Source organism: Cryptomeria japonica, chromosome 3 (genome assembly GCF_030272615.1).
Source record: "Cryptomeria japonica chromosome 3, Sugi_1.0, whole genome shotgun sequence".
Classification (NCBI taxonomy): Eukaryota; Viridiplantae; Streptophyta; class Pinopsida; order Cupressales; family Cupressaceae; genus Cryptomeria; species Cryptomeria japonica.
Genome location: NC_081407.1, coordinates 535880852 through 535900395, shown reverse-complemented (window position 1 = coordinate 535900395; position 19544 = coordinate 535880852). Strand labels below are relative to the sequence as shown.

At 35.2% G+C, this 19544-nt stretch overlaps 1 pseudogene; it reads left to right on the top strand.

The window, feature by feature from the left end:
- The first annotated feature begins 5182 nt into the window (after nucleotides 1-5182).
- Nucleotides 5183-5271, top strand: LOC131075105 (small nucleolar RNA Z102/R77; annotated as a pseudogene).
- Nucleotides 5272-19544: the final 14273 nt, after the last annotated feature.

Below are 19544 nucleotides of genomic sequence, written 5' to 3'. Positions count from 1 at the left end.
AACATTCCCAGAAAGCATAATAAATAAACAATTAATTCAAAACTATAGAAAATCATCAACCAGTCAAAATATTCGATAAAACTATATAATATACCTACCATGCACATTATCGAGGCAAGTAATATTTAATATTATTATTTACTTACCTCCCATAATTCAGCCAATAGGGTACAAGGGTAGGTAGATTATATAATGTATCCAATAACCATACAACAACAAGCTTAATAAATATTTAATAGCAATAATATTGTAAACATTAGTAAATTAATAATAAATTAAACCCAATAGGATAGAGGAAAGGTAATAAATATAATAACCAAGGGGATAAATAATAAGTCAAATAAAACTATATAAATAAACTCCATAATAATTAAATCAAATCAAATAAATAATAAATCATAATTAAACAATAAATAAATAAATAATCGAATAATTATTAATAAATAAATAATAAATAGCCAGCAACAATAAATCAATTAATTAAATAAATCAAGCTCAACTAATTATTAACCAAGCTAATAAAATAAATATTAAATAGTCATCCAAATAATAAATAAATAATCAAACTATAATATTAATGTTGTATTAATCACATACAATCATGTCAAGGCAACCCTACATGGGGTCAAACATCGACACAAAACTCTAACCATTGACTTGTGCCACAACACAAAACCGACAAGGTGGATAACTTAAGCCTAGAGTGTAAGAGGGAAACACATGCCATCTCCAACAACTTTCCATTGGGATAATGACATGCTCAGACCCGAGAGACCAAGTGGAGTCGATGTATGGTACTTGCAATCCTGCATCCACCACTAAACACAATACAACATATATACAACACATATACATCATAAATTATTAGGCAAGTGAAAAAGAATCTCAATGTCATATTGTGCTCACAATGAGTGGTATGACATTGCCTCTAATCATGAAGACACTAGAAAAAAATCACAATCATCAAAGCATTACTTAGTTATCATAATCATAGAGTATGGTTAGTGTAATCATAATGTCATCAAAATCCAATAAGAAATATGATCCATCAAAAATAATGAGCACATATAAAGCATCAAATATAATTCTATCATCAATATAGTCTAAGATGTATCAATCATCCACGTAATTCATCAAATAGCATATGTCCACATAAAGTATCTAGTAACATCAATATCATTTGAGATAGAAATAAATTCATAACCATGAATCAAAACATCACATAAGAATCCATATATGTCTATCGATGCATAAATCAACATGAAAGTGTAGGAGGGACACTACAACACATTATTTTTTGATATATATGAGATGTCTCATCATTTTTGGAGGTGATTCATTTTGATGTACTTTATTGATGAACATTACTATGGAATTTGTTCTATGTGATGATGCATGATGATGATGGATATTTATGAATATGATGATGGTCTGATGTGTTTGTGATATGGGATGGATGCATGATGTATTTGTTGGAGATTGTTGGATATTGGTGATGCTAGGATATGTTGTTGTCATTAATGTCAACATATTCCTCTGATTTTCTCCGGTGTGTTTGGGAAGATCTTATGATTTGGTTTTGTAGTTTTATTTTGTTGATCACTATTTTACAAAGTTCAGTATTTCCTCCGGTATATTCCGGTGTGACCAGATCTTGTGATGAGATTTTGGGATATTTTTTGGGATGGTCTTGTGTATCTTCATTTCAGATGGATCGTGATTTGGTGCTTTGCAAGTTATCTTTATTCGTGACAGTTGTTGATTGGTTGTGTTCTTGAGTTTCAGATATTGATAGATGAAGATTTGATAAGTGGTTTTGGTGCAGCTGTTTCTGATGATTATAACATGCTTGCTGGTGTTTCCTAGTCGTGTCCTATTTGTTTTAGTGATTCACATTGATCGTTATGTAAATTTTTGTGGTTTCTATGAACCACTAATGTTTTTTCATGTTATGCAGTATTTCTAGTGGTGTAGCGTGTTACAGTTGATCTTGGCATGATTTTTGGTGGAGTTGAGAATTTGGGAATTTGAATTAGGTCAATGCTATGTCATGTAAATTATTATATTGGTCCGATGGTTGATCTTTGTATCATGTGATGTAATTTTATAATTTTGAGTTGAGGGTTTAGCCAACCTTGTTATCAAGGTTGATGACTTGTATATATAGGTGATATATTCATGTAATTTAGGTGTCAAGGTTGTGTTTGCATTATCAGAGAGTGGTGTATGTGCAAGCAAGTGATTCATCTTTTAGTGTTGTGATTGAGGAGAGATTGGTATTGCTGAGCAGAGAACTATGCTTAACTGGAACTGTAATCAGACATTTGGAGATGTTATTCTTTCAGTTCATTTCTTCCAGACTGTAGTATGAATCTTCTTGTAAGTCAATGAGACTTACCTGAGGGTTGTAGCCTTCTGGGTCATTGTATTTGAGAAGTGAGCTCTAGAAAGTGTGCCTGAATTCATGTGCATTCCCCATTGTAATATTTTCACATACTACTGCAAAGTATCATCTTATTGTGGGTAGGTTCCCACTGTGGTTTTTCCCTTAACTGGGTTTTCCACTTCAAAATCTTGGTATTGTGTGTTGTGCTTTAAATTTTCTTATCTTTGTTGTTACTATAGTCTATCAGATCTATTTTTTGATTAAGTTTGTAGATCCGGTGAAGACTGATTCACCCCCCATCTTAGTCTTCCCTCATTATTGCTACCAGCAATTGGTATCAGAGCTAGATCCTCTGAAAGTAGCTTAACCACTTGAGGAGATCCAGGATGGCAGCTCAAGGTGTTATCTTTAAGAAGGACAGTTTGAGGTTATATGGAAGCAACTATGCAATATGGAAGAATTAGATGGAAGTGCACTTGAAATGTCTTGGAGAAGATTACTAGAAGATTACAAAGAATGCCTATTCTACTCCTCAGAATGGACTAGTTACTGTTGATAAGATCAAGGAAGATGAACATATTATTAGAGCTAAGGAAGCATTGCTTAGTGCCCTGACTGATTCCGAAATGACAAATCTAATGGGACTTCAGACAGCACATGAGATCTAGGAAAAGATTTAAATCCTGTATGAAGGTGACAAACAAGTGAAATTTGCTAAGTTAAAGAGTTTGAAAGGAAAGTATGATATGCTAAAGATGAGAGATGATGAGAACATACACTCTTTCATGGCTACGATGAATGATCTGGTCCTAGGTATCAGATGTGCTAGTGGAACCCTTGAAGAAGATGAAATTGTTTCTAAGGTGCTAAGATATTTGCCTCCTACTTACAAGCATAAGGTTGCTTCTATTGATGAGATCCAAAGTGTGACTACAATGACAAGGGGTATTCTAGTTGGAAAGATTGCTACATTTGAGCTAAACGAATTTGGAGAATCACATGGAAAGTGTGAGACAACATTTAGAGCATCAACATCTGTATCCAAAAAGAACAAGTATGATCCTGATGAGAGTAGAATATCTAGATATGAAAGAGAGATAAGAGAGATGGAAGAACAAGAAAAAGGGTTGGATGAGCTTGAAGCATTGATTGATCAAAGATTGCTTAAAGGAGCCAGTAAGTATGATGGAAAACTGCCTCTAAAATGTTTCTCTTGCAATAAGATAGGGCATTTTGCTTCTAGATTCCTGGGGAGAATGGCTAAGTATGACATGCATGAGAAGTTTGATAAATATGATAGGAATGATAGATATGAGAAGAATGACAAGTATGATAAGCCTTACAAGCCTAACCAGAAGTATAGGAATCAGAAGAACTATTATTATGCTACTGATGAAGGTATTACAAATGAAGAAACAGAAGGAGATGAAGTTGTATTCCTTGCCATTAAGGAAGATGGACCTGTACCTATTGATTCCACAAGTTGTACCATTGAGGAGAAAACTTTAGCTGCTAAATTTGAAGAGAAAGATGAATGGGTGATTGAAAATGGTTATTCACATCATATGACTGGTGATAAAAGAAAATTTGTGAGTATGAAAAGAGATGATGGTGGAATAGTTATATTTGGAGATGATAAAGCCTGTGTGATCCATGGGAGAGGTTCTATCTCTTTTGATCGTAAGAATAATATTGATGATGTCTTGTATGTTAAAGATTTGAAGCATAATATTTTGAGTGTTGGACAGATGGTTGATAAAGGTTATGATCTACAATTCAAGAATAAAAAATGAAAGATCCTAAATGCCTATGGTATAAAGATTGCTACTGCTAGGATATGTTGTTTTCATTAATGTTAACATATTCCTGTGATTTGCTCCGGTGTGTTTGGGAAGATCTTATGATCCGGTTTTGAAGTTTTATTTTACTGATCACTATTTTGCAGAGTTTAGTATTTCCTCCAGTATATTCTGGTGTGATCAAATCTTGTGCTAAGATTTTGGGTATTGTTTGGGATGGTCTTGTGTATATTAATTTCATGGATCATGATTTGGTTCTCCACAATTTATCTTTCTTTGTGACAGTTGTTGATTGGTTGTGTTCTTGAGTTTCAGACATTGACATATGAAGATTTGATAAGTGGTGTTGGTGCAACTATTTTTGATGATTCTAACATTCTTGTTGGTGTTTCCTATGTTGGCATCTTTGGCATAACTGATGAAGATGAGATGATGGTGGATGACTGTATCGGTAGAGGAAGATAAGATGATTAGTTATTTATACTGTTATTGATGGAAACCAGGTTCAGCTGATGTTTAATGATGTTTACAATTGGTTTCTGGTGATTGACTTGTTGGCTAAGTGATTTGGTCTACCAGAGTAAGAGTTTGACAGAGTTTACCAACAAGACTGCGAATTAGGATCTTAACCGGTAAAATAGATAAGTTCTAATGGAATCAGGTGATTGCTGATGTTTTGTGACTTGTGGTTTGATACATAAGCTTTTATGATGGATTTGAGTATGTAACTGGAACCACATCCAATGATGGTTATTGGAAGGAATGTTTTGAATTTTTGATGAAGTTTTGCCAGGGTTTAAGGTCCGATATAGAATTCTCTTAACCGATAATGATTATTGGTTAGGCAATGATCTAAATCAAGTCCATGTGTTGATGATAATGCATAACAAACCACATGATGAGTTTGAAAGATGTTTTGGTGCGTTTGGAGAACAAATTTATTGGGAATGTGCTAAGGGTTTGACTTTGCACCAGATTGACTTGCTTTGATGATTTATGATCATTCAATGATTGATATTGATTTGTAATTGATTTTAATGATCCCTATGATGATCTATAATGAGTTGTAAAGATCTGTGATGATCTATGTAGTAAGTCTTAGGGTTTTGATGCTGACCTAGTTGTAAAAGTTATTTATGTCGGCAAGGTTGATGTTTTGAAGTGTTGGTGATTTTGAGAAGTGTGAGAAGCTGAACCAATGTGTGTGAGAAGATCTTCCAGAGAGATGCAGACTTAGAACTTAATTGGATCTGATCAAGCAAGCAGTAGAGTGCTATACCCAGATCATTCACTATTGTTCTCTAACAATTACAAGAGCTAAAATCCCTTAACCAGGTAGGTCCTATTAGGCCTCACATTGTAAAATACCCTTACAGGGTGACTCAATATCCAAGTTCTAAATCATCTGGCGAGGCTGATCCTAATAGATCAAAGATTCTAACAGGGCTAAGGTAAATCTCTTAATTGGGTGACTCCTAACAGGGTCTGCTCCTAACAAGGCATCATTGTAAGCTTCTAACCGAGCTTGGCTCCTAATAGGGCGCATTCCAAAAGAGAGCAAAATATTTGTGAGTACCAATTCCCATTGTGGTTTTTCCCTATTTGGGTTTCCACGTGAAAAACATGGTGTTCATGTGTGGTATGCTTTTCTTGTGATGTTCATGTTTTATTTATGATAACCAATAAAGACAGTTTATGTTTGTTTATCAGAGATCTTAAAGTGATTACCGGTATTGATGATTATATGTTTGATGAAGCATTTTGATCAGTTAATAAGTTGGAAACTATGTTTGTTGATCTGATATTGAATTGATGGTTGATCCGATTAATAAGTTTGCATAAGAGGAAATGATTATCAAGATCCGATGAGGAAATCTATTATGAAGATTTCATTTAAGTGTTGAATGTTTTTAGATCTGAGATAAGTTTATTTTGGTGTTGAAATTTTAAGTTTTTGTTAATACCAATTCACCCCCCTCTCAGTATTAACCGAGGTTTATCAATTGGTATCAGAGCATTGGTCCTCTATGTGCAAAAATCCTAACAACTTGAGGGAAAAATTCTGTGAAAGATGATGACATAGGAGGGTCCCAAGTTTACCAAGGACAACTACTGGATATAGAGTGATCAGATGAAGATCTACATTAAAGGAATGGGTTCATGGTACTGGAAGCATGCGATAACCAAGTATGTTGCTCCTACTAGTAGTTCCTTGACACTGGATGAGCTCAAAGAATAGTAGGAAAACATTCAAGCACTTGAAGTAATTATAAGTACTTTGACTGACTCTGAATATATTCATGTTCATGGATTAGAAACTGTAAATGAAGTATGGAGAAATTAAATTTAATCTATGGAGGAGATGAACATGTACAAAGGGCAAAGGAAGAGAGTTTGAGAGGAAAATTTGATGATATAAAAATGGTTGACAGTGAGAACATAACTCAATATGGACAAAGGATTAAGGAAGTTGTCGATGGAATAAAGAGTGTCGGAGGTAAGATTTAAGATGATACTATTGTTAGAAAAATGCTTAGAACTCTTTTACCATAGTATTCTATCATAGTGTTTGCTATTCAAGAACTGAGATCCATTTCAAAAGATAAAGTTACTATTAATTCTTTAATTGGAAAGTTAACTGCATTTGAACTTAACAGTTTTGATAATAGTGTTTCCAAACCTTTTGAATTTGCCTTTAAGGCTTCAGTAACCAGTACATCAGCAAGGAAAGGAAAATATGTTTATCATAATCATGACTGTAGGTCTAGTCATGGCGGTAGCAGAGGTGATGGTGATGATGAAGATAATATGATGGAACTTGAGGCATTACTGCCTAGAAGATTCCCTAGAGGAACAAGTAAATATAAAGGTAAATTACCCTTGAAGTTTTTCTCTTGTAGTAAGATTGGACACATAGCTGCTAACTGCCCTAACATTGATAAGAAAGATAAGTTTAGGATATTCAAAGGAAAAAGAAAGAAACCTTGCTATGTTGTAGTGGATGAAGGTGTGACCAATGATGAATAAGAAGAAGATGACAATGAGGAGATAGTATTTGTTGCTATGAAGGAGGATTAGACTGACGATAAGGCTTTGGTGTCTCATATGGATAACAACAATGAATGGATAATAGATAGTGGTTGCTCACACCACATGACCGATGATAAAAGTAAGTTTGTATCCCTTGAAGAGTTTGATGGAAGTGTTGTAAGATTTGGTAATAACTCTCCATGCATGGTTAAAGGTAAAGGATCAATTTCATTAAATGGGAAGAGTAATGCAGATGATGTCTTTTGGGTTGAAGGACTAAAACATAACCTATTGACTGTTGGACAACTTAATGATAAGGGATATCTACTTGAATTCAAAAGTGGAGTGTACAAGATTCTTGGAAATAATGTAGAATTGATTGCTACTAGGAAGCAGACTAGAGGTAATTTATTTCATCTAAATATTAATGTAAGTTATTCTTTGGTGGCAAAGATTGAAGACAGCTGGTTGTGGAACAAGAGATTTATGATATGAAAACAACAAGAGAGTTGGTTGTGGCACCAGTCCTTCTTCCTCCGCAATGCTTCTAGTCTCTCCTGTGAAAGTTTTATTCTATGAAGCAGCTTAGAATCATCTGCAGATTGAAAGTCAATAGGACTGGTGGTGTCAACCTATTTGGCTTGACCACCGGTTGCCTAAGGAGTCTGCACTTGTTTGTTTTTCTCTGCTTCCTTCTCCTTTTCTACTCTTTTCTTATCCTCTTCTTCCTTCCTTTGCTCCTCTTCTTGTTTCTTCTTCAGTGCTTCCTTCTTCTTCTCCTCTTCCTTCTTTTTCTTCTCTTCCTCCTTCTTCTTCTCTTCTTCATTCCTCTTGTTTTCTTCATTCTTCTTCTCCTCTTCTTTCCTCTTGTCCTCTTCTTTTCTCTTGTCCTCTTCTTTTCTCTTCTCTTCTTCTTTCCTTTTCTCTTCCTCTTTCTTTTTCTCTTTGTCTTTTCTCTTGATTTCTTCTTTGCTTTCTTTTTCTGCTTGCTCTTTCTCCGCTTTCTCTTTATCGGCCTTTTCCTTGTCTTGTTTCTCTCTCTCTGCCTTTTCTTTGTCCTGTTTTTCTTTCTCTACATGTTCTTTGTCAGGAGTGACATCCTCAACATCTAATGCATCCAAATCAATGGGTTATTATGTCACTCTTTCTCCTTCACTATCAAATGCCTCATCTAGTTTGACTGATGATCGGTCAGGTTCTTGTTCAGCCTTCATATTGGCTTCAGATACTTGGTGTAACCTGAGATCAGCTTTAGCATGTAAATGTGTGTACTTTTCCACTTCAGAAGCTCTGCCTTCTAGCAGTTTGAGTCTTCTTCTTCTCATGAAGAAGAGACCTTTGTTCTTATCCATTATCTCAAATAATTTTGAATTAGAAGCATTAAGAAAGCATTATGCAAAAATTTTCTCCCTGATCTCCTGTTATTTCTCAATGGAAATGCGCCATTTGTTATCTAAAGAATTATACAAAGAATTTGTTGTAACCAATCTAATCTCAGATGGCAACCAGTCATTAACAAACAAATATTTAATGATTTCCTGTTCTACTTCTTTCTCATTATTAGTAAAATCATCAAAGTACTCCTTTAAATCATCAAGCACTTTTCTCCTAATATTCTTAATAGTCCTATGACAATGTGTCATTGGTTTATAGGAAGAAATATCAATATTAACTGGTGTTGAAGTTGCAGGAACACTACTGGTAGATTTCACTTTCTTGCTTGATTGCCTTGTCTTCTTTGGTTGAATTTCCGCTTCAGTGTCCTCTAACTTCGGTGAGCTGGTTTTGGTTTTCCGCTTCCTCTCAGAGACTTTAGCAGGAATAACCTCAGGTTTCTTCTTAGCAGGTGACCGCTTGCTCACTTTTGGGTTGGCAGAGGCAACCGATGCAGATACTGATGGCATTGCTTTATCCTTTTTCTATTTTGGTTCTTCAACCAGTTTTACCCTCTCCAAGTAGGTATCGGTTCTCTTTTTCTTAGCATCCAGTGGTGAGGCAAGTAGGGTAGAGGCATACCCAATCAACATGTCATTCACCACTTCATAAACCATAGGTTCAACAGCTTCCTTTCTTGGTTCCACCACTTCCATTATGCATTCATCTACCTATATTGTGAAGCAGATGTCATCTTTATACTTCTTCATAATATCATCTGATATCCTCATTCTTTGGCTCATTTTTTTCTTGAATTCATGAAAATACTTGTTAAGAACATCAGGATATCCAGTTCCCACTACTTGTAGACTTTCCTTGATTTGCCTGGAAACTGGTCGGTCGATGACCATTGCACATCACCTACTCCAGGGAAATAACCTTGAAAGTAGAAGAATAAACCAACCAAAAGTTTTCCAAACCTAAACCTTAGAGCATTGTCCTGTTTAATGGACTTCAAGTTCAATAGAAATTGCTTCTGTAGACAGGTATAGAGATAAAATGTAGTATCTTCCTTAATCATTCTGTAAGCAACATTCACCGCAATAGTAGGGACAACTGCTGGCATAGAATATCTGGTAACCAATCACCATGCAAGCATACTTCACCAGATCATCTTTGATGGTGTTGACGGTCATCGCCCGTTGGTCACTCAGAGAACTGATGAGCTTAGTCAGTTCAGTCTAGGTGACCTTCCTTAGTGCTGATACCTCTACAATATTGCAGAATCTGGTGACGACATGAATTGCCTCCGGTGTGATGTCATGCATGCACTCGACATACATATTATCACCATGTACTCTGTTGAGGATAATGCGGATATGATCTTCTATGAACTCTTCCAGAAAATATACCGCATTATGCAATTTCATCTTCTCAAGGACACTATACTCCGATTTGATCTTCATATCATCCCCACAGAATAGGCTTAGTTGGGAATGAATCACCATAGATCCTAGGTCTTCCAATTCAAAGTCAATATACCCTAAAATATCTTCCTCAATGATTACTCCGATGGGTATTTGGGATAGGGCATTGTAGTTCATTTTCCTTTGAATAAATTCAGCTGAATGTATAGGTGCACTAGAACTAGAGTGCGATGCAGAAGCCATGATAAGAAAGAAATTTGAGAAATACCTTCACAATCTAGAATTTAGGGTTTTGCAAATGTCTCCCACAATACACCACTTCGGTTGCAAGATTACCACTTAGTGTTCTTCACTGATAGATTGAAAAAGATCTCTGGATTCCTGTGCAAGATTTTTGAATTCACTTTGAATCGCTAGACGAATTTCTCTTTGTCACTCTGCTCTTGAAAATTCTTTGCTCGAAAATAGATAAGTGAAAATGATGACCAAAATCATTTTAAACAAAATTTTCACCTACCATAATAAATGCATCACCATTAGGGAATAAACCCTAATTTTACCTTTTACCACTTCCAGTCTTCTGTCGATTGATAGGTAACATATAATGGTTAAGGTCTTTACCGATATAAACTGGGGGTTCAAAAAATTTCACCGATATGTTCCCCCTAATCTTTTCTGAAGCTCAGTTTGCCGGTTCAAAGACTTCCAAACTAGGTGTAGAGACTAGTTCATCCTATGACACTTCTTCAGGTTTCTTTTTCCAAGTTTTATTCATTCCTACTTGAACGGTTTCAACATCAATCTTCCCTTCTGGAGTGATCGGTATATCATCTGATCGGTTCTTTCTCAATCTGCAAGTTCTGGTAGTGTGTCCTGGTTTGTTACAATGATAGCATACAATTCTAGGTGTTCTCCATGGTCCATTATTCATACTTCCATTCTTTCTTCTGCATGTTGCAACAGTTTGACCGCTACCATGACAGATCAAACAGGTTGCTCTCCAACTGGTTGCCACTTGATAACCACTGACCGATGGTCATAGGTATTGTACCAGTTGGGATTCCGATTCACAGAAGGTTCTAGGATAACTCCTTGAGTCCTTGGAGGATGTCTCCCAGTGTTGTGCAAAACTGACCTGCACTCAAATGCTCTATGCCCAAACTTGTTGCATGTATAACAATTGCCATTGAATCTATTGGATCTAGGCTTATTATTTAGAAAATAAGGAAAATTTTTGTAGGCCTTGCTTCTACACACATTAGTAGTATGTCCTTCTTTGAGACAATTAAAGCAAACAGGTTTAAATTTTTTCTTACCTTTATCCTTAGATGTTGGTTGCTTATTTGATGCTTCAGCTTTTGTTCCAGAGGTCTCACCTTCCTCATACCCAGAGAAACCAAGTCTAGTGGTATTCTTTACCGGTTTGACTGATTCCAGCTTTTTCTCTAACTTAACAGTACTCTTATTGAATTTGGCAAGTATCTCCTTTGACTTAGTAATTTCCTTGGAAATAGCAGCATTGGATTCCATCAAGGTTGCATTCTTAGAAATAGCCATGTTTAGTTCACCTTGCATTTCTTCTTTTTCCATTTTAATCTCTTAGAGATGAGCGGTAAGGGCACTGATTTCTTACTTCAGCTTGGAGATCTCATGATCTTTGTCTTTTACCAGATCTTCAGCTTTCCTTCTATTCTCAAGCTCTTGACACATTCTGATAGTCAGTCCTTCCAACTCTTTTCTCAGATTGGCTTTAGATTCATTCAGTTTTTCAACTTCTTCAACTTCTTCAACTAGGGCATCCATGTCTGCTTCATCAGAAAAGCTATTTTCAGTAAGTTCCATCAGTTTCTCAGCATGCTCTCTTCTTTTGGCCAAAGAGGCTTTATACTTGACTTTGAGTTCATCATAGGCTCTCTCAGTCTGAGTGAGACGATGAGTAAGTTCCCTCACACTGTATTCCCCCATATCTCCTTTCATGTGGTTAGACTTATAGAAAGGTTGACTCTGATACCAATTGATGAATACTAAGAGGGGGGGTGAATTAGTATACCAAAAAATACTGTAGACAAACCTTTAAATAGTTTAGCAGATAACCGGTACAATAGATTCACGAATAAACTGGTTAAGATAAATGAAAGCCAAATAGAAAACAACACATTCACCCACAAGAGCACAATCACCATAACACAAGATATTTGACGTGGAAACCCAAATGGGAAAAACCATGGTGAGAAGAAACTCACAAGTAACTATCTGTAGAATAGAAACCAAACCGGTTAAGGTCAGACCGATTAAGGTCATACAATGTTCTTCACCAGAACAGATCCTATTAGGAATCTAGATCTCTGTTAGGAGATAAGTCCTGTTAAAGACTACCTTGTTAGAGGATTTCAGATCCACAGTTTTGAACCACCTTGTTAGAGGATTTACAAAGGCTTTGTTGGGCCTACCCGGTTAAGGGTTTTAGACTTGTCAAAGATATTAGTAATTAACAAGTGAGTGATCTAGATACTAGCACAATATGCTTAGTTAGATCTTTGATAGCTCATTGCTAATGCATTTCAGCATTACTTCAGTCTTCAATATCTCCACACTCAGTCTCTTCACACAGACCTAATCTTCTTCATCAATGATCACACATAACCTTTTCTCTCACACACCTCACATACATCATACATGCAAACCCTAGACATGATGTCCTTATAAAGGAAATTGATTTCATGTCGGTCCAATAGGATTAGACTACAAGTTCCTAGGTTCAGTGCATCTAGACACATTTGGTAACATGACACAAAATCACCACCAAAGTGTTGGTGGATGATAACTCATCACACATTACAAAAATACTGGTTGGTACCTCATCACAGAGTAATACCGGGTAATACAATATATTGATTACCGATTTCCAAAAATGAAGACTGGTAGAACAAAGTGTTCTGATCAAAAGTTAACTACCGCTTGTGTCCTTCGTACTGCTTGGGATCCTCAAACCGCTTGTGATCCTCAAACCGCTTGAGTTCTTCAGTCAATCTTTGATTGGTAAATATCTTCTGCAAAATATCGATAGTCTAAATACTATACATTCAATAATACACAATACCGGTTGGAACAATTACCGGTTGATTCATAACTCATACATAAAGAAAGTGTGTTTCCATCATCAAGAAAGTATGTGTCCATCAATGACAATCAAAACATCATCAAAATGCAAACAAAGATATTTTTGAGATGTGTTTGACTATTGTTTGAGTGTCTTCATGATAGAGACAATTCCACATCACTCATTACAAGTGGGATGTGTCATCGTGATTCTCTATCACTCGCTTGTTCTATATGTGTATATGTATATGTGGTATTTTTGTTTTGTGGTTGCAGGATTTTTTAGGTACCACACATCGACTCTACCTGGCTTCACAAGTCTGAGCGTGTCTTTAGTTCCAATGGCTTATGTGGTTTGGAGATGACATGAGTTCCCCTCACATACTCTAGGTCTAAGTTGTTCACCGTGAGTAGTCAACGTCTTGGCATAATTCGCCATGTCAGTTAGTAAGCTTGGTCCCTTGGTATTGTGAGTTCGGTTTATGCCGGTTGATTTACTTGTTTATGTTAGAGTAATTATGTGGCTCTTGATGTGTAGTTTTATATTTGGTAATGTTTATTTTAATGCATTTAATTTATAAGTTTTGAATACTTAATTATTTGGTATTTATATTTATTTAATTATTGTGATTTAATCTTTAATGGTATTTGATTATTTAATTGATTATTCGACCTTCTATGGTTTGATATTTATTTGACAACTTATATTTATTTGGTTCTTTAATTTATTTTATTAGCTTTTGGCTTATTTGATTTTAATCCCCATTTGGATTATTTATTTACAACTTATATTTATTTAATAGTTTGACTTTTATTCCTAAGTGGGGTGTATGAACACATTAAATTAAATAAAGAAATAAAAACAATCCCACTTAGCTGGATAAGTATATTTTATTTACTTTACCTACCCTTCACTCTCATTGGTTAAATTCAAAATGGGTGAATAAATTATATTATATGGTGGGTTGGTAAAATATATTCCAAAATGGAGTATTTTGGATTGGCCGAGATTGAGGCTAGGGTTTTGGATTATTGTTGCTTTTTATTTTCATTCCCGTGAGGTTTTTCGGGTTGGTTGGCTCTTCTCTAAAAATTTCTCCAGCAAGTTTTCTTCTTGGTTTTGGATTTCTTCTCTCTTGGTTTTGGCTGGAGCTTGGATTGGATTTGGTTTGGCTTGTGGGAGCTCTTCTTCAACTTCAATCCATTACTTCAAGTTGTAGGTTGGAGTTCTTCACTTTGCATTTTGGCTTTCAATGGCTTCTCTGTGTATGCATTGTGTCTGCATTGTTTTGTGTCTGGGTTGAAGTATTATTTTACTCTATAGTTTTATTATTGTTGAAGGTTAATATTTGGGCGGGAAACTTTATGTCATGAGAGTTTTTGTATAGTTGCTGGGAGATATATATTTGGTTTTCTAGTGTATGGCATTTCTCGGCTCTGTGAAATTTTTTTGGAAGATCTCTAGTTGATTAATACTTGTTTGGATGAGAGTAGATTGGTTTTTCCTTTGTGAGTCCTTCAGTTGTGATTGTTTGGGATTGTCTTCATTGGATTCTCTATGAGTTTAGCAGTGGTTCTGTTTGTTTGATGCCATGAAAATATTTGATTAAATCTTGGTTTATAGCCTGTGATATTTTGGTGTGTTTATACCTATAGATTCCTTATTTCTGGGTGTCTCTTTTCATATGTTTTTCGAGCCCTTTTGTAAAGTCTGGATTTAATTATTTTACCCAAAAGTTTTCTAAGTTTTCCATAAGTCTAATGCAAAAGCGTTGTCTTAATGTGCAAAAATATTGTTTTGTATTGCATTTGCATTACTCTACGCAGCATAAGTGTTGTCTCAGGATACATATGCATGATTCTAGAAACATAAGCGTTGTTCTTCTTGACAGAGGCGTTTCTCTTCTTGGCAGAAGCACTGTCCTGTAGGGCAAAAGTGCTAACCTATCTGTGTTTTATATTTTCTCAGTTTTGGTCATTTTTGAGGTATTTTCCTGAATTGATTTTTGTACCAGAGGCTTTATTTGAGGTCTGTTAATATTTTCTAGTTTTGGTTTGATCATTTTTAATGCATTTTGATGGTTTCAAGTATATTTGTTTCTCTATGCATTGTGAATATTTTAGACTCTCTTCCATGTGGATAGGCCATGGATGATTGAGATGATTACTATGTTGTTTTGGACCAGCAAGTGAGTAGGCCTTGCTGTGATGTTATCTTTATTTGATGGCAACATTTGATGGCTTGATATGTCTTTGTTTATTGCTAGCCAAAACGCTCATTTTTCTATATTGATGTTGTTGTAGCCTTGTTTATGTTGTAAGAGTATGTTAGGAAGTTGTTGGCTTCATTGAGTATTATTTTCATGAAATTATGTTGGTAGAGCCTCTTGTGATTTATTGTTGGGCCATGTTAGGAGGAGTAGGCTTCCTTGTGATGACCGGGGTCATGAGAGATAGACTTGCATGAGGTTCCTTGTAAGGATGCATGAAGTCTAGACCACCAAGACACATTGGAGTTTTTCATGATTTGTAAATAAGTGATAACCTAATAATTGATGGGTTGGGTAGTTAGATTAATTAATAGGATGATAAGTTGGTTTGTGCCTCATGAATTAGTCCTAGGGAGGATGTTTTAGGATAAGCATGAGAAGGCTATGAAGATGGTAAGCTAATCTCCCTTAGTCTCTTATAGGTTGAGATGGCTCCACATGTCCATCGGGCTAGTGCCTTGTGTTATTATGTTATTATGTTATGAGGATGGCATATGATGACACTCCACTCCTACATGTGTTTCCCTTATGATTTATGATTATGCTTATTGGATGCATTTATGTCTTAATGAGTTTTATGCCTCTGGGAGTTCATTCTTTTTGTACATGTGAGTTCTTGCTTGAGAGTCCTTGTGTGGTTAGTCTCCTTGGTTATAGGTGCTAGCTTAGGTTTAGAGTATGTGTTGGGACCTTGTATCATCTTCTAGCATGGGGGCTAGTTCCTTTGGTTCCACATGGTCGGGAGGTTGGTGCTTTTTAGCCATTGGGATGTTCTCTTGGATTCTTCTTGCATGGATATGGATTCTTCTTCATGATGTACTATGGATGTACCTTATAGAATATTTATGTAATGGATAAGATAGAATGCATGTAATGTAACATTCTTGTATATAGTAGATGGATTCTTATAGTAGAAAGAGCTATGCTCATGATGTATTTAATGTACTAGTATTTGTAAGATGAATTGTAGCTGGAAATTGGAATTTAGGTATATTGTATTTGTACTATTGTAGAGATGTGATCTTATGAATCATGGAAATAAGTGGATTATAGTTGGAATAGAATGGAATTGCATTATGGATTAGTTGTATTATTTCATGGAATGTTTAGAGGCTAGTTAGAATGTTAAATAATCTTGAAAGAGGAATATTTGTAGATTAATAAGTGAATATGTTAGAATATGTTAATTGGATCTAGTAAATAGGAATGATTCACATAGATGCATTGGTAGAATGTAGATTATGCATATCATGAGGAATAAGTAATGTTGTAGGTTGCATATCTCATGGTTAAAGAATTAGAATATGATGCATTGATGAAGGTGAAATATATCTATCATGTGTGTAGTATGTATTGTGGAAATGAATTAAGTAATGATGTTAAAGTACCCTAGAGAAAGATTATTGATGTTGTATTATTTCCGCTTGCGTTATTTGATGAAATGAGCAATGATGTATGTTCATATTTGTAAATTGGTTAATGAATGTAAATAGATGGAGATGTTATATGTTGCATTAGTTGTTGTTAGATGTTAATTAATTTTTATTTTTTTTATCTCCATTGTATATTATTGTTTAGTTTCTTTAGGGTGTTTTGGCGGGCATTACATGTTGCATTTAAAGTATTTAAAGTCTATCAGATGGATGTTAAATCACCTTTTATCAATTAAATCCTTGAAAAAGTATACATAGAACAACCAGATGGATTTTCTTTGTATGAAGACAAAGATATAGTTTGAAAACTACATAAGAGACTATATGGATTGAAGCAAGCACTGAGAGCATGGTTTGAAAGGTTGCATGTACACTTGATCAAGATAGGATTCTAGTGTACCAGTGAGGACAATAACATATATCTAAAGACTGATGGAGATAAAGTATTGATAGTTGAAGTATTTGTGGATGACATTATCTTTGTTGGTAATGATGACTTATGCATGGATTTTGCTGAGGAGATGAAAAAGGAATTTGAGATGTCTCTTAATGGAGAGATTAAATTTTTTATTGGGTTGCAGGTCCAACAGTTGGATGGTGAAATTTTATTTGTCAGAGTAAGTATGTCAAAGAGGTGTTGAAAATATTTGGCATGGAAGATTGTAAACCGGTTGGTACTCCAATGGTGATAGGCTGCAAGTTGTCTAAGCAAGATGACGCACTATCTATGGATGAGAAAGAATATAGGTCTATGATTGGTAAATTGCATTATGTTGTTTATAGAACACCAGATATTGTACATGTTGTTGAATTGGTTGCTATATTAGAAAAGGATCCCAAGGAGACTCAGTTGGTAGTGGTAAAAAGGATATTCCAGTACCTGAAAGGCACAATAGATTATGGTTTGTGGTATCCTTATAAAGGAAATTTCTCTTTGGATGTGTTTACTAATGCAGATTGGGCAGGCAATGTAGATGACCGGAAAAGCACTACCGGTGGAGCTTTTCTTCTTTGAGGCAGATTGTTTGCTTGGACAAGTAAGAAGCAAACTTGTGTTTCTCAGTCAACAACATAGACAGAGTATGTTGCAGTATCAATGAATTGCACGCAGGCGATCTAGATGAGATATGTGCTTGAAGGATTTAGATTTGATATGTCTAAACTAGTAACTATTTACTGTGATAATACTAGTGTAATCAATATTTAAAAAGATCATGTGTTACATGCAAGAACAAAGCACATAGAATTAAAATATCATTTTCTAAGGGAAAGAGTATAGGAAAAACAAGTCCGCATGGAGTATGTGACAAGCAAAGAGAAGCTAGCAGATTTTTTCACAAAACCATTGCTGAAGACAACCTTTGAGTATCCCAGAGGTAAATTAGGGTTCAGACCCCTACTCAGACAAAACTAGATTGCAGGATGCATCAATCCAGTGGGCTTCATGATTATTTTTCACTTTGGATTGATGAGATGCAAGATACTCCGCAGGGGAAGAAACTTATATGTGTTTGCAGACATGTTGAAGACAACAACTGCAAAAGACTTGATGATTTGTGATGCTTACATGCAACTTTGGGATTGTTGTCAAAGGGGGAGAAGAAATATGATTAAAAGTAGACATATTATTATTTGGAGTAGATATAGTGTAATCAATAGGTGAGATGCAACAAAGAAGAGAAGAGTTGCAGAAAAGGTCCAAAACAAAGTAGAACAATATGAGTTGAGTATGTTTATATTTAGTGTTGCCATCAATGCCAAAGGGGGAGATTGTTGGCATGTTTGACATAACTAATGAAGATGAGATAATGGTGGATGACTATACTAGTAGACAAAGATGACATGATCAGTTATTTATATTTTCATTGATGGCAACTAGGTTCAACTGATGTTTAATGATGTTTACAATTGGTTTCTGGTGATTGACTTGTTGCCTAAGTGATTTGGTCTACTGAAGTAAGAGTTTGACAGTTTGACAAAGTTTACCGGCAAGACTATGAATTAGGACCTTAACTGGTAAAGCAGGTAAGTTTTGATGGAATTGGGTGATTGGTGATGTTTGGTGACTTGTGGTTTGATACATAAGCTTTTATAATGGATTTGAGTATGTAACTGGAACCACATCCTATGATGGTTATTGGAAGGCATGTTTTGAATTTTTGATGAAGTTTTGCTAAGGTTTAAGAAGGGTTTAAGGACTGATATAGAATTCTCTTAACCACTAATGATTATTGGTTTGGTGGTTAACTACATTAAGTTCACGTGTTGATGATAACACGACACAAACCGCATTGATGAAGTTTTGCCAAGGTTTTGGTATGTTTGGAGAATGAATTTCTTGGGAATATGCAAAGTGCTTAGCAGGATGTGCTAAGGGTTTGACTTTGTGCCAGATCGACTTGATGTGATGATTTATGATCATTTATCAGCCGATATTGATTTATAATTGATTGTAATGATCCCTATGATGATCTATAATGAGTTGTAAAGATCTGTGATGATCTATGTAGTAAGTGTGTGTGTGTGTGAAAAGTGGATAAAGTCTACAAGCTGTAAGACAGAACACTTCAATTAAGTCATTGCATGCATGGTTAGATAGATATAATCATGAATATAAAAACCATAACAAATTGACCTATTTCCTTCTAAAAGATGTGAGTATAGACTTGCTCTCAGATTTATCTAAGCAATAGCACTGACTAGACTACAACAAGATGAAAGATTTA